Genomic DNA, 8,342 nt, shown 5'->3' with positions numbered 1-8,342 from the left:
GTAATCCAGTACTGAGATTCTAAATGAGATTTACGGCCTTTTCAAATCCTGAAAATTAAAGGCTGAAAATTACCACCATCCAAACTGAGAGTGTTTTTTTCAGTCACTTGTATAAAATTACTAAAGCTGTGTATTTTTCACAGTAAGCAATGGCTTATTTCATGATATAAAGTATATTTTTCGTGGTATGTTATCCCTTCCTCAAGATCCGTTTCTTCAGATCTTAATATAAGAAAATAAGCTGTGTGACATTGGATGGATAAGTTCTGATGATGCTTTTAAAAAAATGAAGCCTTATAATCAGGAAGTTGAATATCAGGTGAGATGTGTTAGCTCATTTTAGCAATACCAAACATTGATGCTGATTCTTAATTGAGAGTCCAACCAAAAAGCTTAGGTGCGAAAGGGCCATGAACATCCAAAGTAACTTTTCCATGTGAAAGAGGAATTCTTCAGCTCAGTGAAGTAGATTAGCTTGTCCTTGTTGCTTTTGTGGGTGGGCAAATCTTCCCCTCCCCTTCTAAGATTCTGTTTCATCTAGCTTCCCCAAAACAAGTCTAGGAATTTTGTTTATACATACTAATGTATGTGGGATTTCAATGCAAATTATATAGCAAAGCAAAACAGAAGATGTACACATATAGCAAATTAGAACAAGAATAAAACTTTTTATATTATGAAGACTTGAGAAGTACTGCTTAAATTTCAGCAAGACAAAAATAAATATAATTAGATCTTAATGTCTTGGTGCATTTCTAATTTCAATGGCTTAAACTACTCTAAGACCTAATATGACAGGAATTCAAATTAATGAATAAATAAGCATAGATCATATTTGGCCAAGAAACCAAAAAGGGTGTTATTTTAAATGACCATCTTGGGAGAAGACCAAGGGGTATCATTCCATGAATAATCAGTTGCTTTACAATATGTGCCAGGTCCTTTTAAAGATCCAATCTGCAGAATAATCTCATGAGTTCTAACCCTTGAAAAGTCCTTTGGGCCTCCTAAAGATGTGACAAATTCTTCATAATAGTTACTGGGATGATAATCTCCTCCATATAGTGATGGGCAAGATAGTTGATTCACCTCTGGCTCATAATATCGTATGTGGAAGTCACCTTAATCAAATCCTGATGTTTATGTTCACACAGTGCTTGGTCAGTAGGCAGAAACCTCCCATTCTGACATCTCTTATTTGGCTTCTGTTTTGAAATGGATGTCTGACTACTCTATATCCTGCTTTGAAGCATATCCTCAGTTTTGAGCAAAACAAGAAATGTGATGATTGCATTAACCAACAAGTAACTGAACATATTTCTCCCTGCAGATTTAGTACAGTGGCGGCCGGTATGGGTGGATTGGGGAGGTGGTAAACGAGTCTCGGGTGAGGCTCGTTCTCACTCCTCTTGCCCCATCTTGGCTGCCTTGCTCTCCCTAACCCAGCCACAGTGTTAGCCTTGGGCTGGTCATTTGACCAGTTTTACAACCTGGCAAATGATCAGCCAGCATGGAAGGGGTTAATGCTGCAGCTGGGTGTGGTGAGAGACAGCAATGCAGCTGGGATGGGTCAGGAGGAGAGAGAATGAGTCTCACCTGAGGTCCATTTAACCCCCCTCCCATCTCCCCTACTGGCCAGTGGCAGCCACTGATTTAGTCTATGGGAAGTTGCTGAAGGTAAGTCTCATGTACAGGGCAAAGGGGCAAGCAGTCACCAAATGTGGCTGACAGCTACATGTTGTTGCAGTATTGTCTGCAGAGGAGTGGTGGGAGATAAGAACAGAAGAATAGCCCTGCCAGATCAGGCCCAAGGAACACCCAGTCCAGCTTCTTGTTTCATACAGTGACCCACCAGATGCCCCTGAGAAACCCACAAGCAAGAGGTGAGGTGAGAGCAACAGCTCTCTCTTGCTGTTGCTCCCCTGCAACTGGTATTTAGAGGTATATTGTCTCTGAGGCTGGAGGTAGCCTATCTGCCACCAGACTAGTAGCCACTGATAAGCCTGTCCTCCGTGAATTTGTCTAAGCCCCCTTCAAAGCCATCCAAGCTGGTGGCTGTCACCACATCTTGTGGCAGAGAATGCCATAAGCTAATTATGCATTGTGTGAAAAAGTACTTCCTTTTGTCGGTCCTAAATTTCCTAGCCTTCAGTTTCATGGGATGACCCCTGCTTCTAGTTCTGTGAGAGAGGGAGAAACATTTATCTCTGTCCACTCTCTCTACTCCATGCCCTTAGTCACCTAGAAAGGCCCAGGTGCTGTGGCCTTGCCTCATGTGTTCCAGGTCCCTGATCATCTTGGTTGCTCTCTTCTGCACTTTTTCTAGTTCTACAATATCCTTCTTAAGATATGGTGACCAGAACTGCACGCAGTACTCCAAATGTGGCTGCACCATAGATTTGTATAATATTAGCATTTTTATTTTCAATCCCCTTCCTTATGATACTAACATGGAATTTGTCTTTTTTACAGCTACCTTGCACTGAGTCGACACTTTCAATGAGCTGTCCACCACAACCCCAAGATTTCTTTCCTGGTCAGTCACCAACAATTCAGAACCCATCAGTGTATTTGTGAAATTGAGGTCTTTTGCCCCAATATGTATCCCTTTACACTTGTTTACATTGAACGTCATTTGCCATTTTGTTGCCCACTCATTTAATTTGAAGAGATCCTTTTGGAGAGCCTCACAATCTGTTTTGGATTTCAAACATTCCAACTTCCAATTCTTTTCAAAACAATAAAAACAATTCCCTCAAAAACAGTTGAGTCATGCAGTGAGAGTTTGCAAAATACTGGAAATACAATAATTCCAACAGTTGCAGAATATGAAAACATAATGCATGACTTTGCCTTAATCACAAAAATGACTTGTTACATATGATTAAAGAAGGAAGACAGTTATGGTCAACTTCCTCTAGAACTGGATAACTTTTGTTGTGAACTGGAGGTGTAAATCACACTTCTTATATGATGTACACCGTTTAACCTTACCATCAGGTAATCATATTGAATGAGATAATTCTTGAATGGTACAACAAACACAACTTCAATAAAAATTATTTTAAAAAACAAACACTGAGGGTTAATTCATCCTTCCCCCCATATATTTCACTCTCCTCTTGCAAATATTTGAGACGTATTGTGCAATGGCAAAGAGTGTTTGTCCTAAGCAGCAATGAAACATACAGCATGAGATGGTCCATGGGTGGGTGTCAGCTTTCCATTCTAAAGCAGACTCTGCTTCAGTGGGAAAGAAAGCACCACTGGGACAACAGCAGCCCTCTTGTTATTCAGTTCAACTTCCCAACTCAGAGTCTAATATGCAGTCTGAACTGCTCTTCTCACTGGAATCATAACTGTTCAGTACACAATACTGCCCCGCATGGCACTTTCATAGCTGGTTCACCATTCTCAAAATGTTAAATCATTCACATGGGAGAAGCAGGCAAACTGACGGAACGATACCACTGTCCAGAGGCATTGCTAGGCACTGATTTGGACCCTGGGACCACACCCCCCCTTTTGATAATTAAACTCAATCATATCCCCTAAGAGTAATTACGTGTGTGTTTTAAAAGGCTCTAGGTTTATAATATAGCACCTATGAAGGTGGAAGCAGCAGGCTGCCTTTGCACATAACGTCAAACCAGAACTGAACGAGCCAAAGGTTTGATTTGGTGGTTGTCTGAATGTGTGAAACCATGGTCTTGTCACAAAAGTGACCCGCGGTTCCCAACCCCAAACCTTAATCTGAACCTTTGGTTTGTAGTGAGTTTTGCTGCCTGAGCCTCAGGTTTGAAGGAGGCATTATGTCATCCAAATTCTGATGTCACCCTAACCGGGGTTTTGTGCTGTGCCTGCTCCCGAAACCATAGAGACGGCGGCTCAGACAAGCCCAGAAACACGTCAGCTCTATGCCTTCTGTGCTTCTCACTGGCCACTTCTCAGATCAGTTGCCCCACCCCCTGCAGTCCCCACAGTTCTCCCGACATTGCCCGGCAACAGGGACACCACATTGCCATGTCCCAATCTTCAGTACATGTCAAGGGAGAGACCCACATTATGGGGGTGGGGGTGTTTCCCACGTTCCACTGCATCTTATGCACCTCCCTTTGCCAATGCACACCAAAAAAAAAGGGAAGCAATGACAAGTCAGGGACAGCAGGAGAGCTCTCCACAAAGCAAGGGCTCCAGAAGCATGTGCACAAGCAGATGGAGTCCCCAGGTACCGGGCAGCCTGGTGGTTCCCCAAGAAAGATCACACATGCCACAGGGGCGATACCAGAAGTCTGGGTGAAAAGATGCCCCCTTGAATTCTTGAGTGGTGCTGCTCTGTTTTTTGAACCAGTTTGGGGAAGGGGGTTCCCATCACCTGAGGTGCACACATGCAATATCGGCCATACCTCATGAAAAGAACCATCCTGGGTTACACCTAGATATTGGTTAAATTAACCTGGCAATACTGTCAAGTGTCATGATAAAACCTTAGACATCCTCCCAAGGACCCCTCTCTCATGAGAGTGACAGGCCATAGAGACACGCATGCGGGCCATAGGGCTGCGACCATGCAGTCCTGTTGCTAGATCCCTGCAAGCCCTGGGGAAGGGTACCGCACTGCAACACCTTTCCTGGTCTTGGCGACTGGCCAACAGCAGGGTTCAAAGTGCTCCCTCTGGCAGTAAGTTCACCCCACAGCACACATGCCTGATTTTCTCTGTGCACCATGGCCACACAGATTGGCAGGGATAGTGGCCAATCTACATACACCACAACGCCGGTCCCAGCCCAGGAGTTTTGAAAGTTGTTAAGAGACATCCCCGATGTCACCCAACTCTTCCCACCGAGATGCGCCTAGACACATGGAGTGACCAGGACTGCTTGGGGGTTTGTAATGGTTGAGTAAAGAGGGAAAAGTGTGGAGTATTAATTCTATTATTAAACAGAGATACCAAAGGCCCCACAACAGCAGGGGGTGATGGGTTGGCTTGCCTCCACTGCTGCACTTCATTTTTGGAAGAGGTCCTGGAGGAAGGAGGTAGCTGATGAGATTTGGGGCTCTCAGCAATTCATTGTGGGTCAGTGCCCCATGGGCCATCCCCTAATGGTGCCCCTGCAGCTGTGAGAAAGAGGCAGATTATACTTAGTGATAAAAAAAGGAGCTTTCTTTCTGGGAGATATATTACAGTTCAGGGCTCCAGCTCCAACAGTGCAGAAATAAGGGATGGCTTTGCTCATCAGTCACTGCCTCTCTTACATCACAACAGCCAATGCATACTTTAAAAAGAATCCACAATCTGCCATTTTCCAAAACAATGTAGCTTTGCACATTTTAAAGCAGTGGCATACAAGTTTCTTTGGGGGAGAAAAGCAGTTTCACAGGTTCTTTAAACTGTACAGCCAGCACGCCCCAAGAAGATTCAGATTAAAACTATCACTTTCCTTCTCTATTACTAGAGAAGAGAAAGCTGAGGAAACCTCAGTTCATGTCCAGGCATGCACTGGAAACCCCATTTTCAGCCATGTATCATTTTCATCTCCTGAGTTGAGCTGAGATCTTTGGCTGTTGACCTGATGAGAACTCTAAAATCCATGTCAAGTGTGGACAAGCACATCTATCTAAATATTAATAAGCTAGTAAGAGAAATCTGTCAAACACAGAAGCAAGTAAGAAAATGAGTGCCATTACAAGTTTCTGTCCAAGAGGGACTTGGGTCCTTAGACTTTGTTAGCAGGCAAAATATTAATTCATTATATCTGATTGCTGAATCACAAACTCTTCCCACAGATGTTTATTTACAAGAGGACATGTGTGGGAGTTGATATTATTATTTGATTAACATGTTCAATTCTAAAGCTAGCTCTTTAAAGGTAGAGTTTTTAATACTCTGATTTGAATCTCCATACTGAAATTTGATGACGATGACGATTATACTGCTTTTCAGCCGAAAGGTTCTCAGAGCTTGTTTACATAGAAACAAGCATAATAAGATTAACATGTCCCCTGTCCCCAAAGGACTCATAGTAATCTAAAAGGAAATGCAAGGTAGACACCTAAAACAGCCACTGGAGGGACACTGCTGGGGATGAATAGGGACAGTTCTCCCCCTGCCAGATATAAGATCAATCAATCAATTCAATAAATCAATTCCTTTATTACAGTCACTGACCAGCACAGTTTACAAACAGAAGCCCAACAAAAACCCGTACATAACCTACAGGGTTATGATACAGTAGTTAAGCACATAGTTAAGCATAAAGATCAATTAACAATGATTCTTAATGAACTCCTGGCAAATTTTACTGGCAATTAAACAGAACTTAGCCACATTATAAGATCTCAAGTCATTCTGGTCAGTTAAAAGATAATCAAGATAAAAAGAATCTGTACAACCTGGATGGCAGCTAATAAAAGGCTTTATATGTTTATATGCCGTATATCTTGGTAAAATTGTCAATAAAGGAGCACATGAGCTGTTTCAATATCTCCTGATTTGCAAAGACAAGTACGTTTTTGTAGGGGATTTTTTGATATCTCCCTTCCAGGACTGCTGTTTGCAAAGCATTGCATCCTACCTGTGTCAAAGCTCTGGGGTATTTTGGCACGGTTATCTGGTTTAGGTATCCGGCAGAGTTGAAACTCAGAACTTGGTTGCCCAAATGGACACCGGCAGGAATAGAGCCCTGATCAATTTGACACTCCATATCATATATTCTTTGTCTGAGTTTGACCCTGGCATTTTCATACCCCAAAGTTATCAGTGCAAAAGGGGAGAAACCATAATGTTGCGGGCTAGCCTCTCCTCCAGCTCTTTTTCCCACCTAGATATCCTGGACCTTTAAGCCAGATATAAGAGAATCACCACTTTAAAAGGCGCTTCTTTGCTCAGGCAGTAGTGGCTGCTAACTTGATTGAAACTGACTGACAGTTGATTCCAGATAAGTTGATTCCAGATAAGTTATGTTTCTTCATATAACACATAATTAACATACTGAATGCATTTGCCATGGGATGCTCAGAGTAGTAGCTCATAGCACCAGTAGCTCAGAGTTAGTCAGACAACAAAGCACCATTAAGATCAATGAGAAAATTTAGCCACAACTAATTCAAGTCCCATTAATTTGAATGGGACTTAGTCATGACTACGTTTTCTGGATGCTGCCCATGTTTTTAAATTTTAATTAATAGTGAATTTATTTATTTATTTATTTATTTATTTATTTCACATATTTTTATACTGCCCAAAACTTACGTCTCCAGACGGTTTACAACACATAAAAATAACATTAAAACCTTAGTTAAAAACAAAACAAGAAATTTAAAACACAACAATTAAATGTTTTTTTAAACAATGCTCTAAAACAACATTAAAAACAATCAAAACAGTATATCAGTTAAAAGCCTGGGTGAACAGATGCATCCTTAAAGACTTTTTAAAAACTGTCAGAGATGAGGAGGCTCTTATTTCACTAGGGAGTGCATTCCAAAGCCTCGGGGCAGCGACGGAGAAGGCCCGTCCCTGAGTAGCCACCAGACGAGCTGGTGGCAAATGCAAATGGACCTCTCCTGATCATCTCAATGGGCGGTGGGGTTCATAATGAAGAAGGCATTCTCTTAAATACCCAGGGCCCAAGCTGCTTAGGGCTTTATAGGTTATAACTAACACCTTGTGTTTTGCCCAGAAACATGTTGGCAGCCAGTGTAATTCCTCCAATACAGGAGTAATATGGTCTCTCCTAGATGACCCAGAGACCAGCCTGGCTGCCGCATTTTGAACCAACTGTAGCTTCCGGACTACGTACAAGGGCAGCCCCACATAGAGTGCATTGCAGTAATCCAGTCTGGAGGTTACCAGCATATGAACCACTGTTTTGAGGTCATTCATCTCAAGAAATGGACGCAGCTGGTGTATCAGCTGAAGCTGATAGAAGGCACCTCTGGCCACTGCCTCAACCTGGGACACCAAGGAGAGACTCGGATCCAGAAGCACCCCCAGACTGCATACCTGTTCCTTCTGGGGAAGTGTGACCCCATCCAGAACAGGCAGATCAAAATTGTCTCCCGAGTTTTGACCCCACACAATGAGAACCTCCGTCTTATCTGGATTCAGTCTCAGTTTGTTATCCCTCATCCAGCCCATTACCGACTCCAGGCAGGCATTTAGGGAGGTTATGCCCTCTCCTGATGATGCTGAGATGGAGAAATAGATTTGGGTGTCATCAGCGTACTGATAACACCCTGCACCAAATCTCCTGATGATCTCTCCCAGCGGTTTCATGTAGATGTTAAACAACATCAGAGACAATACGGAGCCCTGAGGGACACCATACAAAAGTTCATA

The sequence above is a fragment of the Hemicordylus capensis genome, chromosome 4 (assembly GCF_027244095.1).
Source record: "Hemicordylus capensis ecotype Gifberg chromosome 4, rHemCap1.1.pri, whole genome shotgun sequence".
Lineage (NCBI taxonomy): Eukaryota > Metazoa > Chordata > Lepidosauria > Squamata > Cordylidae > Hemicordylus > Hemicordylus capensis.
The sequence above is the reverse complement of the archived record's forward strand: the minus strand, read 5'-3'. Positions refer to the sequence as shown.